Below are 15,929 nucleotides of genomic sequence, written 5' to 3' on the forward strand. Positions count from 1 at the left end.
CGGCCTCACTGCAAATGCAACAAAACTTAAAGACTACAATGAGAGATTCCCAATAGGCTTGGCATCATGTTCCTTGTCCTCAGGTATGTCAAAGCAGAGTGGGATTATGGCAAAACCAGTTTATCTTCTCTTCTAAGTGTCTCCTCTTCCTCCTCTCCGAAGGGTTTGTATAGCCTTCAGTGATCTTACTTCTCTTCTGGGCAAGAATTATGAAGGTAACTTCCTCCTGGCTATTAATAGTTCTATTATGACCCAGCTGCCCCCTATTGGTCTCAGCACTATGATATTGTTTAAGCATACGATATACCTTCACCAGACACCAACATATTGTCTATGTAACATTTGGATTCACCTCTCCCATGCTGCACATAGTTGGAGCATACACAATACATAATTATCTTTCCGTATGGACTGAATTTCGAGACTGGTTTATAAAACTTGAGACTCCCATGTTTTTCTCGCCCCCCACTCAAATGGGAATACTCCTTTATGTAGTGTACATGTTTGATACTTCATCTTTGTACTCCCTGTTGTTACTGAAGGTTTTTTTTTTTTTTAAAAAAAAAGGCTCATAGCAGGTTAAAAAAAATTACTAGATACCCGTCTTGAGCATATTCCCACTGCTCCGAGACTGACACTGTCCGTAGACCGGCTGGCCTTACGTCCTAGTCAGTGGCGTAACTACCATAGAGGCAGTGGAGGCGGCTGTCACAGGGCCCGGGCCATTAGGGGGCCCGGTGACAGCCGCTACCGCTGCGGGTTTTTTTGTTTTTTTTTGTAAATAGTCCGTTACGGGGGCCCCACAAACACTATCATTATACTCGGGGTCTTTGCAGACCCCCGAGTATAATGATCGGAGGACCGGGAGAGGTAAGGGAACGTAACAAACAGTGTTACTTACCTCTCCACGATCCTGCCAGGCCTCCGTCATTCGTGTCTGACGTCTCTGAGGTCACATGACCCGGGTCTGCTTCCCAGGTCATGTGACGTCCGACGTCATTAAAGCAGGACAAGAGCGGCGGCCGACAGCCTAGGAGCCGGGGAACAGGTAAGCAACTGTTTCTGGTTTTTTAATGTTTTTATTCCCCCGGGTCTCCGATTATTATACTCTGGGGTCTGAAAAGACCCCAGAGTATAATAATTGTTTATGGGTGTCCACAGTGGGACATAATACTGTGTGCAAGAGCCACTATGGGTTATAATACTGTGTGCAGGGGCCACTATGGGGGATAATACTGTGTGCAGGAGCCACTATGGGGGATAATACTGTGTGCAGGGGCCACTATGGGGCATAATACTGTGTGCAGGGGCCACTATGGGGAATAATACTGTGTGTGCAGGGGACACTATTGGGGATAATATTGTGTGCAGGGGACACTATTGGGGTTAATACTGTGTGCAGGGGCCGCTATTGGGGTTAATACTGTGTGCAGGGGCCACTATTGAGTTAATACTGTGTGCTGGGGACACTATTGGGGTTAATACTGTGTACAGGGGACACTATTGGGGATAATACTGTGTGCAGGGGACACTATTGGGGTTAATACTGTGTGCAGGGGCCACTATTGGGGATAATACTGTGTGCAGGGGACACTATTGCGGATAATACAGTGTGTGCAGGGGCCACTATTGGGGATAATACTGTGTGTAGGGGCCACTATGGGAGATAATACTGTGTGCAGGGGACACTATGGGGGGTAATACTGTGTGCAGGGGCCACTATTGGGGATAATACTGTGTGCAGGGGCCACTAATGGACATAATACTGTGTGCAGGGCTTACTGAGGGACATACAGTAATAGAGTGCGGAGGAGGGGGTCGGTCTAGGTCTTCGGCGTTGGTTTGGGGGGGGGGGGGGCATGTCAAAAGTTTGCCATGGGGCCCCGCCATTCCTAGTTACGCCACTGGTCCTAGTGTCTCTTGACATGCAAGAAATGCGTTGAAATGCTTCCTAGGTCAGTTGCCTTCTGCAGCAGTGACCCGCCTGTTTGGCTGAACAGGAACTCAGGGCATTTCCTGTGTATGTTGGAGACCACGGAGATCAAGGCAGCATCCAAACTGGCTTGGTCGGGGGGGTTGGTGAGAGGCGAGTTTCTCATCTTTTTGCTTTTTAATAGAGATGAGCGAACGGCGTTCGATCAAATTGATATTCGATCGAATATCAGGCCGTTCGAGGTATTCGATTGCAATCGAATACCACGAGGCAAACGCACTAAAAATTCCCCTCCCACCTTCCCTGGCGCTTTTTTTGCACCAATAAGGGGAGGTGGGATGGGAACTACGACAACGGAGGCATCGAAAAAAAATCGGAAAAAGGAATTGGCTGGCTAAATCAGGTGACCTCCAATTTATACGAATAGTGGATTTAATATCCAGGTCATATGAGACTGTGAGACAGGGATAGATGTACTGGCAGGGTTAGCTAGTGATTACCTTTATTTAGGTGGGAATGTTACTCACCCAGCTCTTTGGGGCTCTATCTCTGTCAGCTGGCGATATGCGGGAGCTGACTTTTTCCCATAGGAATGCATTGACCAGCGTTGATTGGCCGAATGCCATACAGAGTACAGCATTCAGCCAATCAACGCTGGTTCTACTGGAGGAGGCAGAGTCTTAGATCAGTCCACAGCAGTCTCCATTCTGGACCGTTCTTAGATGTAGCAGTGTTGAGCACACAGCTCTGCTACACTGAAGATGTAGTAGAGCTGACCATGCGCTGAGCTCTCCTACACCTGAGATGTAGCAGAGCTGAGTGTGCGCTGAGCTCTACTACATCCAGCGATATAGCAGAGCTGAGTGTGCGTTGAGCTCTGCTACACCAGTCAGCTCCCGCATATCGCAAGCTGACAGGGATCCCAACGAGATAGTGACCTAATACAGGTACGTGGGCATGTTAGATGTCCCCAGACATGCTTCCCCTGCTGTCCCAGTTGCATTCCAGGGTGTTGGCATCATTTCCTGGGGTGTCATAGTGGACTTGGTGACCCTCCTGAGTTGAATGGTGGTTTCCCTCTTAACAAGTATTTTTTCCCCATAGACGATAATGGGGTTCGATATTCGTTCGAATAGTTGAATATTGAGGGGCTATTAGAAACGAATATCAAATCTCGAATATTTCACTGTTCGCTCATCTCTACTTTTTAACCCACTATGAGCAATTTTTAAGCATTTTTTAGTCATCAGACAACTCCTTTAGGCTATGGCCCCATGAAGCAGGCCGCAGTAAAAAAGCCCTGAAGGAAAAAACGCAGCATCAAGAGTTTTCTCGTAGACAGAGAGTCAGGAGAGTGTTCCTCTGTAGACTTTCTGCTTCCATTACACCTATAGGGAAACCACCGGCGATTCTGGAGGTATAATTAATAGAGATGAGCGAACAGTGTTCTATCGAACACATGTTCGATCGGATATCAGGGTGTTCGCCATGTTCGAATCGAATCGAACACCGCGTGGTAAAGTGCGCCAAAATTCGATTCCCCTCCCACCTTCCCTGGCGCCTTTTTTGCACCAATAACAGCGCAGGGGAGGTGGGACAGGAACTACGACACCGGGGGCATTGAAAAAAATTGGAAAAAGTCATTGGCTGCCGAAATCAGGTGACCTCCATTTTAGACGAATAGTGGATTTCAAATCCGGGTCATATGAGAATGTGAACTTTGTGACTATGAGACAGGGATAGCTGTAAAGGCAGGGATAGCTAGGGATAACCTTTATTTAGGGGGGAATGTTATTAAAAATAATTTTTTGGGGCTCTATCGGGTGTGTAATTGTGATTTTTGTGAGATAAACTTTTTCCCATAGGGATGCATTGGCCAGCGCTGATTGGCCGAATTCCGTACTTTGGCCAATCAGCGCTGGCTCTGCTGGAGGAGGCGGAGTCTAAGATCGCTCCACACCAGTCTCCATTCTGGTCCGACCTTAGACTCCGCCTCCTCCAGCAGAGCCAGCTCTGATTGGCCGAATTCCGTACTCTGGCCAATCAGTGCTGGCCAATGCATTCTATTGGCGTGATGAAGCAGTGCTGAATGTGTGTGTTTAGCTCAACTACACCGGTTCAAGCGCACCCTCGGCTCTGATGTAGCAGAGCCGAGGGTGCACAAGGGTTCAAGTGCACCCTCGGCTCTGCTACATCAGAGCCGAGGGTGCGCTTGAACCCTTGTGCAGCCTCGGCTCTGCTACATCATAGCCGAGGGTGCGCTTGAACCCTTGTGGACACTCTGCTTCATCAAGCTAATAGAATGCATTGGCCAGCGCTGATTGAAGCAGAGCTGAATCTGTGTGCTTAGCTCAACTACTCCACCGGTGTAGTTGAGCTAAACACACACATTCAGCACTGCTTCATCACGCCAATAGAATGCATTGGCCAGCACTGATTGGCCAGAGTACGGAATTCGTCCAATCAGCGCTGGCTCTGCTGGAGGAGGCGGAGTCTAAGGTCGGACCAGAATGGAGACTGGTGTGGAGCGATCTTAGACTCCGCCTCCTCCAGCAGAGCCAGCGCTGATTGGTCGAGTTCCGTACTCTGGCCAATCAGCGCTGGCCAATGCATTCTATTAGCCCGATGAAGTAGAGCTGAATGTTTGTGCTTAGCACACACATTCAGCTCTACTTCATCGGGCTAATAGAATGCATTGGCCAATCAGCGCTGGCCAATGCATTCTATTAGCGTGAACTGAGTTTGCACAGGGGTTCTAGTGCACCCTCGGCTCTGCTACATCAGATTGCTACATCTGATGTAGCAGTGCCGAGTGTGCATCAGATGTGTAGTTGAGCAGAACTGGCTCAACACTGCTAAGTCTCTGCATTCGCATAGGAATGCATTGGCCAGCCTTCGGCCAATCAGCGCTGGCTCTGCCGGAGGAGGCGGAGTCTAAGGTCGGACCTGAATGGAGACTGGTGTGGAGCGATCTTAGACTCCGCCTCCTCCAGCAGAGCCAGCGCTGATTGGTCGAGTTCCGTACTCTGGCCAATCAGCACTGGCCAATGCATTTCTATGGGGAAAAGTTAGCTTGCGAAAATCGCAAACTGACAGGGATTTCCATGAAATAAAGTGACTTTTATGCCCCCAGACATGCTTCCCCTGCTGTCCCAGTGTCATTCCAGGGTGTTGGTATCATTTCCTGGGGTGTCATAGTGGACTTGGTGACCCTCCAGACACGGATTTGGGTTTCCCCCTTAACGAGTTTATGTTCCCCATAGACTATAATGGGGTTCGAAACCCGTTCGAACACTCGAACAGTGAGCGGCTGTTCGAATCGAATTTCGAACCTCGAACATTTTAGTGTTCGCTCATCTCTAATAATTAACAGCAATGATTTTGGAAATCACAGCGTTTCCACTACGAGTATTTTTCCGCAATATATGGATGGGATTCACTTGAATCCCATCTAGTTTATAAGGACTGTAAAATGCCACGCTTTACGCCACGTGGAGCCCAGCCTTAAGTTTCCATGGCCTCTTCTTGAACTGTTAAAAAATGTAATTGTTTCGTTGAAATGCAATAAAAATTTACTAAAAAAATGTTATAGTTACATAAGACATAAAATTGCCAGCTTACCTTCACACACACGCAGCCATACAGATACGTTTAACCCTGTTATGACCTGGGATGCCTGGGGCCTTGCTGATAAGAGTAAAATTTCAACCCTTGTTGAATGTTTAATATTGAAAGAGATTCCAGGTACATTGTTGTTATTTAACTAGTAAAAGACTGTCCAGAAGGCTAAAGCCCCCTCCATATTATATCTACACGAAACATCTAGAAAAGGCTTTAGCAGATTGACTTATTTATATAAATTAAACTATTAGGCAATCAAATGTCGGGGCCCCTTTTGTCAGAGGCTGCAGGGTACCGTGGAGTGAACACAGAAGACATTTTCACTGTCTACACTCAAACTGTGTACAAAATATAGAAGAGATGGCAAGTCTGCTGACCTGACTTAAAAATACTGCAGGTTTGAGGAACAGGGGAGAGGAGGCCCCTCAGATCCGACCTTGAAACTTGGGCCTTCTGCCCCACCAGTCTCAGACATCCACGTCCTGCAGCACACACCACAATGACTTCACTGCATCAGGTCTCCTTCACCAGGACAATCACATCCTAGCACTGGTCCCGGACCCTTGTAGGACACAAGCCTAAAGTGGCAGTCATTGCCTGCATCAGGGAATCCCCCACTGATCAACTGTTTGAAGGGGCTGCAGTGCTGTAACCAATGCCGTGACCTCTTCACAGCTAAAATAACTAAATTAACATCAAAGCCGTATCCACTTAATGACAAACACTGGGGCCATCTATACATTTCATTGACTTATAAGAAAGTCTGCCGGGTTTATGTAATTTTACCGGAAAAAATAGCACAGCATGACGCACTATTTTTGCAGCATTTAAGGCTGAATCTGCAACAAAGGCTCACAAAAGAACCTCAAACACAGATGTGAACGGTACCTTACTTACTACCTGACCTGAATACTACTGTTCTGGGGAAACCCAGTTATTGGTCTATTCCAATGTAAGCAATGTGTAGGTCTGACCGTAACAACTTCTTATCTTGATGTTATCATTAGGACCAATCCTTGTGGTCCACATGGTCCCTAGGTTAGCACGTGAACCAGAAGTTTGCAGCTATAGTAGATTTAACACTGTGTGACAGTAAGGCTGGTATAGGATATAGCCATCAGGTATAGACGGACCATAAATGTAAGGCTGCTCTGCAGACTGGGACCTGCCATTTGTCACATATTTACATTTTTTTTCATTACTATATGGTATTAAAGATCTTTCTGAATACATGCCCAGTTTTTTGCTTCTGTAGAATTTTTTATGTATTTTCTTCACTGGGTCTTCAGTATAGATTAGTAAGTATATATTTTGTTGGATAATTTATTTTTATTACTATTTGGGGCACTTTTTTTTGTTAACCCTTTGCCTACTTTTTACATTTTTATTCATACACTATGTGATCAAAAATATCCGGACACCTGGCTGAAAATGCTTTACAAGTTTGTGGCGCCCTCCAACGGTAATGCTGGAATTCAATATGGTGTTGGCCCACCCTTAGCCTTGATGACAGCTTCCACTCTCGCAGGCATACGTTCAATCAGGTGCTGGAAGGTTTTTGGGGAATGGCAGCCCATTCTTCACGGAGTGCTGCACTGAGGAGAGGTATCGATGTTGGTCGGTGAGGCCTGGCACGAAGTCGGTGTTCCAAAACATCCCAAAGGTGTTCTATAGGATTCAAGTCAGGACTCTGCGCAGCCCAGTCCATTACAGAGATGTTATTGTCGTGTAACCACTCCGCCACAAGCCGTGCAGTATGAACAGGTGCTCGATCGTGTTGAAAGATGCAATCGCCATCCCAGAATTGTTCCTCAACAGTGCGAAGCAAGAAGGTGTTTAAAACATCAATGTAGGCCTGTGCTGTGATAGTGCCACACAAAACAACAAGGGGTGCAAGCCCCCTCCATGAAAAACACGACCACACCATAACACCACCGCCTGAACTGACATTGATTAAAAAAAAAATGGCCTGGGCACATGCGCAGTAGCATGCGGCTTCTACTACGGCTTCTGCGCATGCGCCCAGGCAATTTTTTTTTTAGCAATGTCAGTTCGCGAGCATCGGAGGAAGACGGGACCCGAGGACATCGGAGGAAGAGGAGGCGTGGATGAAGAAGACGGCGCACCCTCAATGCCCGCCCAGCGTGCACGATGCGTAAGTAGATCATATTCTTTTTTAGGGTATTATTTTAAAACTGGGGGGTAGTTTAATATAACATTTACGGTGCCTGAATAGCCTTTTTAAAGGCCATTCACGCATATGTGGGGCTCTAGCAGCATGATTTTGCTGATAGAGCCCCTTTAAATACTCTTATATCTCCAGTACACACAGTCACAGATCTGCAGAAGATTGGAGTCTCGGAGTCAGAGTATGGGCCATTTTTGGATGTAGTTTGGGGTGAAAAATAGTTACTGACTCCGAGTGCAAAAAAATTTATTATTTCTTTTAAATTATAATATACAATTATCCATATTGTATAATGACTTAGAGGTATAGTTTGTTATATATTTGCTTTCATGGAATTCATTCACTAGTTTTTGTCCTGAGTTATTGCTTTGGTCTGACAATGGCTGTCAGGTATTTACGAAGGAGCTGGAGCAGTAGTCAGTGTTGATGTTGGGTTGTGAAAAATAGAGGAGTCGGAGTTGGTGGATTGGTCCACTGACTCCTCAGTCCTGACAGAAGGGAAATATTTATTTTTTACTAAAGGGTGACCTGGAATCCTTTCTTTTTTTTTTTTTTTTCTAAGGGCTAGTTCACACGTGAGTATAAGGGGAGGTTTTTGACTGCGGATTTCGCGTCCAAAACCTCCCCTTATAATGGTGGTCTATGGAGACCGCTGGGCTTCTTTTCTCCGCTAGCGGCTAAGTATTTTACCCGGGTTTACAATGGTCTACAGTCAAAACACAAAAACAAAAAATATTTTGGCATGTGCTTTTTTACTACTAAGTACCAGGTAACATGATTGGAAAATCTTGCAACGTAATCAGCTTCTGGCCACAAAACTAAACCCTCTGATATAACACTGTAGGCCCTAGGCCGTCAGACCTGACAAACCTGCAAGACCAGAACTGAAACTGGACACGTATATAGTACACCTGGCGTGCTGCACCAAGGCCTTGTGTAGGCTGAGTGCCAGAGCGAGAAATTCAGACTTAAAATAGACAGATAAGATCCATGCATCATGCATAGTTTTAGGGTGTGCTATGTCAAAGCAGTCGTACCTTCTGTTTCCATGTATTGCAAAGAATAATTCATGGAGAAGCCTGTGTGCAGGGCACCTATAAGAATTCACACAATCGTGATACATAGGGTTAATTTAAGATACAATAACTTAAGGTCAGATAATCCTTTAATAGTGCCACTATGGGGAAATTCAGTGTGTTACAGCAGCATGGATAATACAGTAATATATTACAAGAAAGAACACATACAAGCTCATAGCAGATAGAGAAGATACTAGGAGTCATAGCAACTCAGAAGAAAAGAAGTACTCAGGATCATTTACTTCTCAGAGCGGAGTGATCTTCACTTAACCTGATGTTGATTATACAGCCTGATCCCAGTTGGGAGGAAGGACCTCCGATAGCGCTTCTTCTCACACTTTAGCATCAAATGTAGCCATTTTCTATAGCTGTTTGAGGTGTTCAGTACCTTATACGGAGAATATAAGCTATTGAGGATTCAAAAGAAATGGCTTTATTCACCTTCCAAATGATTTCAGGTATGAAAATAATAGTACACAGGTACACAGGATATTGCCTCACATAATGAACTACCTAAGGCCTCACTCACACAATCATTCAATTTTTAAAGGGGCTCTATCAGCAAAATCATGCTGATAGAGCCCCACATATGCGTGAATAGCCTTTAAAAAGGCCATTCAGGCACCGCTAAAGTTATTTTAAACTACACGCCCCCCCCTCCCCCCCCGTTTTAAAATAATACCCTAAAAAAGAATGTGATCAACTTACCCATCGTGCACGATGGGTGGGCATTCAGGGTGCGCCGTCTTCTTCATTCACACCTCCTCTTCCTCCGATGTCCTCAGGTCCCGTCTTCCTCTGGCGCTCGCGAACTGACATTGCTAAAAAAAATGGCCTGGGCGCATGCGCAGTAGCCATAGTAGAAGCAGCATGTTATTGCGCATGCGCCCAGGCCATTTTTTTTTTTAGCAATGTCAGTTCACAAGCGCCGGAGGAAGACGGGACCTGAGGACATCGCAGGAAGAGGAGGCGTGGATGAAGAAGACGGCGCACCCTGAATGCCCGCCCACCGTGCACAATGGGTAAGTTGATCACATTCTTTTTTAGGGTATTATTTTAAAACGGGGGGGGGGGGGGGTAGTTTAAAATAACTTTAGCGGTGCCTGAATGGCCTTTTTAAAGGCTATTCACGCATATGTGGGGCTCTATCAGCATGATTTTGCTGATAGAGCCCCTTTAAGTTTCATATGTCTGTTTTTGACAACAATTGTGCATCTGTTGCATCTGATCGCTCATAGGCATGAGACTATTCAGTGGTCTGTTAAAATAAACAAATATTGGACAAGTCAGGGTTTTTGTTTGTTTTTTGATGGATCATTTTTCACGGTCCACTTAAGAAAAACAGGGAAACCTTTTTGAGTCGATCACCCAAATTTGCAAAGGAAAATGTTCTTATATAGGGGTGGTCCACTCAAAAAAAAAAGGAAATAGACTCCAGTGTCCTCACAGTGCAGTCCGGTCCTTCTACTGGGTTGAAACTGCTCGCTAGCCATGATGTTCCAGATCCCTTCCGCTGAAGCCGCTGATTGACCTCAGCAGTCACGTGTCACTCAGCTAGTGGCGAGGAAGTCAACAATTAACTGGGAGGACTGGGAATATCATTTTTATATATATATATATATATATATATATATATATATATATATATATATATTTCACCTCCCCCAGCCTATTTCAAATATAAAAGTTTTGCCTGGACAACCCCTTTAGCATAATTAGCATAGAAGTGGAGGATATTAATAATCTGTATAAAACTAATCATCCCAAATTGATATTAATACCATCAACAGATAATTCCCAGGGATATGTAAATTTTGTGAAATAATGATGATAAAATAATAAGTGTAATAATAAATATGTGCATACATATATATATATATATATATATATATATATATATATATATATATATATATATATACACCGTATTTTGCGGACTATAAGGCGCACCGGACTATAAGGCGCATTACCCATGAGTGCCTTATAGTCCTGTCTAGGTTCATATATAAGGTGCACCGGACTATAAGGCGCAGCGCTGTCCGGTGCGCCTTATATGTGATTGAAAGCAGCGGTCCGGCCGGCATGCGCAGTCGGCTCTAACAGGCTCTCGCAGCCAGAGCCGACTGCGCATGCGTCATCCATGACGCCCAAAGAAGACGACACAGAAGGGGAGGACGCAGCTCAGGAAGAAGGCGGCGCTGGATATGGCAAAAGGTAGGAGACGAATAGCCTTTTTTAAGGCTATTCCGATGTGGTCAAGAGAACAAAACTTCTTCTTTTAATGGTAGAATCCCTTTAAGCGGCGGCCGTCAGCAAAGTCTGCGTGCCGCTTCCATACTTTGCAATGGGAGCGTGCTATTCGAATAGTATTCGCGCATCTCTAACTTCAATTGTAAGAAGTTACAATTGAAGTTAGAGATGAGTGAATACTATTCGAATAGCACGCTCTCATTGCAATGTATGGAAGCGGCACACAGACTTTGCCGGCGGCTGCCGCTTAACTCCTTGCGTGCCGCCGCTTCCATCCATATATAAGGCGCTCCGGACTATAAGGCGCACTTTCGATTTTTGAGGAAATCGTAGGATTTTATGTGCGCCTTATAGTCCAGAAAATACGGTATATATATATATATATATATATATATATATATATATATATATATATATATATAATTTTTTTTTATTTTTTTTGAATGAATAAGTGGATGACCAGCAATTAATTGATTGGGTGTGTATGATTGATTAATTATCTTATGAGGGTGATAATAAGCATCCAAGTTAAACTTACATAGAAATTTTGGGACTTTCCAAATAAATGTATACATGTATAGACAATTAAAGATAAAAAAAAACATATTAATAAGCAGCGAACATTGGATATGCTACAATAATATAATATGCACACAAGAGTCGACAGATATAATTTATATTCAGTAAAAACTAATCAATAAAAGAAAATTACAAATCTTATACATTATAATTACCGTAAATTAAACATTCTATAATAAAATGATATAATGCAGATATATCTATCATACCAAACATAATACATAGGAAAAAAATGTCTAAATGTCTAAATATTGTGAGAAAGTAACAGGTAAGATTGTGTAAGGTCGCTATGTCTCCCCCAGATTCCTCACTTATGTTTGGTAAGTAAAAGTACAATTCAGGTAAAATCTCAGCTGTGAGAAGGCGTCTTCTGTTAACCCCTTCTTGTCCTACTAGGGAGGAGCCTTCAAGCACAGGTGGGAGCTGGGGCTCATTAAAGGTTCTCAAGACCTCAGTCCTGAGCGGTTCCATCTAATATGTCTGGTCACTTTAAGCACAATAACCATTCTGCTTACTGGGAGGTTTTAGTTCAAAGTCCAGGTATTATATGAAATAAGGAAAGAAAACCACATCAGATATGACAATCTGATAACAGGTCACACAACAAAGCTCCAAAGCCGTTTTAGTGATATTTCTGCACTACATTGAAAGCTAAATATGGATTCAGGAAGAGTAAACACACATTCAGGATCTTTTATGCAGTTTTTGAAGCCAAAACTGATAGCGGAAGCCAAAAAGAGAAAAATAATTTGTCATGTATAGGTTCTTACTAGAGACGGGCGAACCACTTTGGCACGAGATGGGTTTGACCTAAATATCTCTAATTGCTTTTTTAAAGAAAAGGTAGGTTGTAGATAAAAGCCTGGGAGTGAACAGAATGGGGAAATAAATCAATTAGCAGCTGTCAGGAGAATCCCACACCCTCCTAGGGTCTATGGGTGAGGCTGAATATGGGGAGATGAGATGGATATAATATAACCAGTTAGATTGAAGATAAGGAGCAGGCGAACAGCTTAATAAGTGCTGAAGGAAACGGATCTCCTTAAAGGGGTTGTCCCATCACAAGGATCCTATCTATACTGCTTGTTAATGTGAATGTAAGACTTTTCCTAAATACATTGCTTCAGCAAAACTGCTTTGTTTGTCCACTATCTTACTTTATTCATTTTTTTTTTTACACATCCCTAGACTTATCTGGTCATAAGTCAAGGGATGTATCTGCTGCTCTGAGGGGGGAGGGAGGAGGGGCTAAGTGCACGGGAGCGAGCCTGGAGGGGGGGGGTAGTTTACCCTTTGGGGGGAAGGGGCCGCCAATACAGTCCTGGTATCCGCTGTAATAGAGAGGCGGATGCCAGGGAGGGTTAGACGCCAGCACAGATTGCTGCAACATCGCTATGCTTCTGCCCTGCATGAAGCCAGCAGCGGCATGAGCGATGCTGTTTTTCCCCATGTGAATTGGTTACTCCATCTCCAAGATACCATCATTTTTAACAATATGTAAATTGCTTTTCCCATAGTGTAGTCGGTGGCTATGTAGTGAGGACCCCCCACAGCTAGCCCAGGTTGAGCACAACTGTTCCACGATTTGGGCTCTGTCTTGCCATTTCTGACGGCTGGTAACAAATTAGATTTTATCGGTGTTCTTAGGACAAGGATCGAGTTGACTACAAGCATGGAGCTATGAGGTCTGTGCCGCATTATTCACCCTCTGGCAGGGAGGCGAGTGAGCGCTGAGCCACAGATATCATTACAGATACAGCCTGCAAGTCCGTTAGGGTTAGGTGAGTGTTCTTAGGGTTTTTTCTTTGAGCAATATTGGTGGCAGAGGGGGAAGGGGACCTTATGTGAAGCCAGCTAAGGTGAAATTAAATGATATGGGGGGGGGTTGTTATATACAAAATGTTTGAACAGGGTTCCCTAATCTTACCCTGTTCAGAACCACATCATATGTCTTCTTAAATGGGGCAATTTTGGGAATGAGTCTTCCTATGAATGTATGTTCCTGATATTTGACCCAATAATCTTATAGTGTAGTAGTTCCTTAAAATACAAGGTCATGGCAAATACAGGAATGTCCAGACGTGCAAGGAGTGACTACTCAACAGTACAAATAGGTCAAGCTAAATATTCAGTAGCTACGATTAGCCATATGAAGAAAGTACCCAAATCCACTGCTCAAAAGCAGACCTGACTTTCAGACAGCAACTCTGAATGATGAATAGAAAAATGGATTTTTCTGACTAGCATACTATACTATATATACTATATACACTATACTATAGCATTCTATATATAGAATTCAGTGCAGGATTATGACACTTCAATGATACTTCAATCTGAAAGTGAAACTTTTTGGAGGAATTACATTTACAATATATTCCAGAGTTTACTGTGTTGCTCACATAGGAATTATATATGGGAATACACAAAGGTCACTATGGGGTGTATAGCAAAAATTAAAATAAGGCCCCTTCTGATACTAGTGAGGACAACCATACCATTAGCAACATCTTCTTTTTATGATACTTGGGTTTATTAACTTTGTCTGTACAAGTTCTTATTACCTAGTAAATGGGTTTTCTGAGCGTTAAAGGGATATCATAGAAACCCTTTTTTTATGAGTAACACAGCAGAATAGCCTTAAGAAAGGCTATTCGTCTCCTACTTTTCATTGTCTTCTCTGCGCCGCAATTCCGTAGGAATCCGAGTTCTTGACGGTATGCAAATGAGTTCTCTCGCAGCATTGGGGGCAGGCCTCAGCGCTCAAACAGCACTGAAGGCATCCCCAATGCTGCGAAAGAACTCTCTCCATCTTTGTTAGCAGCGTCCTCTTCATTCTCTTCTTCCGGCGCAGCTTTCCAACTTCTAGGCCTCGGGCCTTGGGCAGAGCAAACTGTGCATAGCCACAGGCCACGAGAAAATGGCCGCTTGCACAGTATTGTAAGCTATTACAGTTCTAGCTAGGCTTTCCTTCATCCAGAACATTGATTTTCAGGGTCCTATCTCTATATGTAAATAAGGCTGAGCAGCGAGTTGCCGCTACCCCTTGGCACCTATCACCCAAGTCACATCTTCTGCCAGTTTTCCAAGTAATTACACTCCGGGCCTCTATGGTACAGACCTGTTGGAACTACAGTCCTATGAAAAAGTTTGGGCACCCCTATTAATCTTAATCATTTTTTGTTCTAAATATTTTGGTGTTTGCAACAGCCATTTCAGTTTGATATATCTAATAACTGATGGACACAGTAATATTTCAGGATTGAAATGAGGTTTATTGTACTAACAGAAAATGTGCAATATGCATTAAACCAAAATTTGACCGGTGCAAAAGTATGGGCACCCTTATCATTTTATTGATTTGAATTCCCCTAACTACTTTTTACTGACTTACTGAAGCACAAAATTGGTTTTGTAACCTCAGTGAGCTTTGAACTTCATAGCCAGATGTATCCAATCATAAGAAAAGGTATTTAAGGTGGCCAATTGCAAGTTGATCTCCTATTTGAATCTCCTCTGAAGAGTGGCATCATGGGCTACTCAAAACAACTCTCAAATGATCTGAAAACAAAGATTGTTCAACATAGTTGTTCAGGGGAAGGATACAAAAAGTTGTCTCAGAGATTTAACCTGTCAGTTTCCACTGTGAGGAACATAGTAAGGAAATGGAAGACCACAGGGACAGTTCTTGTTAAGCCCAGAAGTGGCAGGCCAAGAAAAATATCAGAAAGGCAGAGAAGAAGAATGGTGAGAACAGTCAAGGACAATCCACAGACCACCTCCAAAGAGCTGCAGCATCATCTTGCTGCAGATGGTGTCACTGTGCATCGGTCAACTATACAGCGCACTTTGCACAAATAGAAGCTGTATGGGAGAGTGATGAGAAAGAAGCCGTTTCTGCACGTACGCCACAAATAGAGTTGCCTGAGGTATGAAAAAGCACATTTGGACAAGGCAGCTTCATTTTGGAAACAAAAATTGAGTTGTTTGGTTATAAAAAAAGGCGTTATGCATGGCGTCCAAAAAGAAACAGCATTCCAAGAAAAACACATGCTACCCACTGTAAAATTTGGTGGAGGTTCCATCATGCTTTGAGGCTGTGTGGCCAATGCCGGCATCGGGAATCTTGTTAAAGTTGAGAGTCGCATGGATTCCACTCAGTATCAGCAGATTCTTGAGAATAATGTTCAAGAATCAGTGACGAAGTTGAAGTTACGCCGGGGATGGATATTTCAGCAAGACAATGATCCAAAACACCGCTCCAAATCCTCAGGCATTC

The sequence above is a fragment of the Leptodactylus fuscus genome, chromosome 9, assembly GCF_031893055.1.
Source record: "Leptodactylus fuscus isolate aLepFus1 chromosome 9, aLepFus1.hap2, whole genome shotgun sequence".
Lineage (NCBI taxonomy): Eukaryota > Metazoa > Chordata > Amphibia > Anura > Leptodactylidae > Leptodactylus > Leptodactylus fuscus.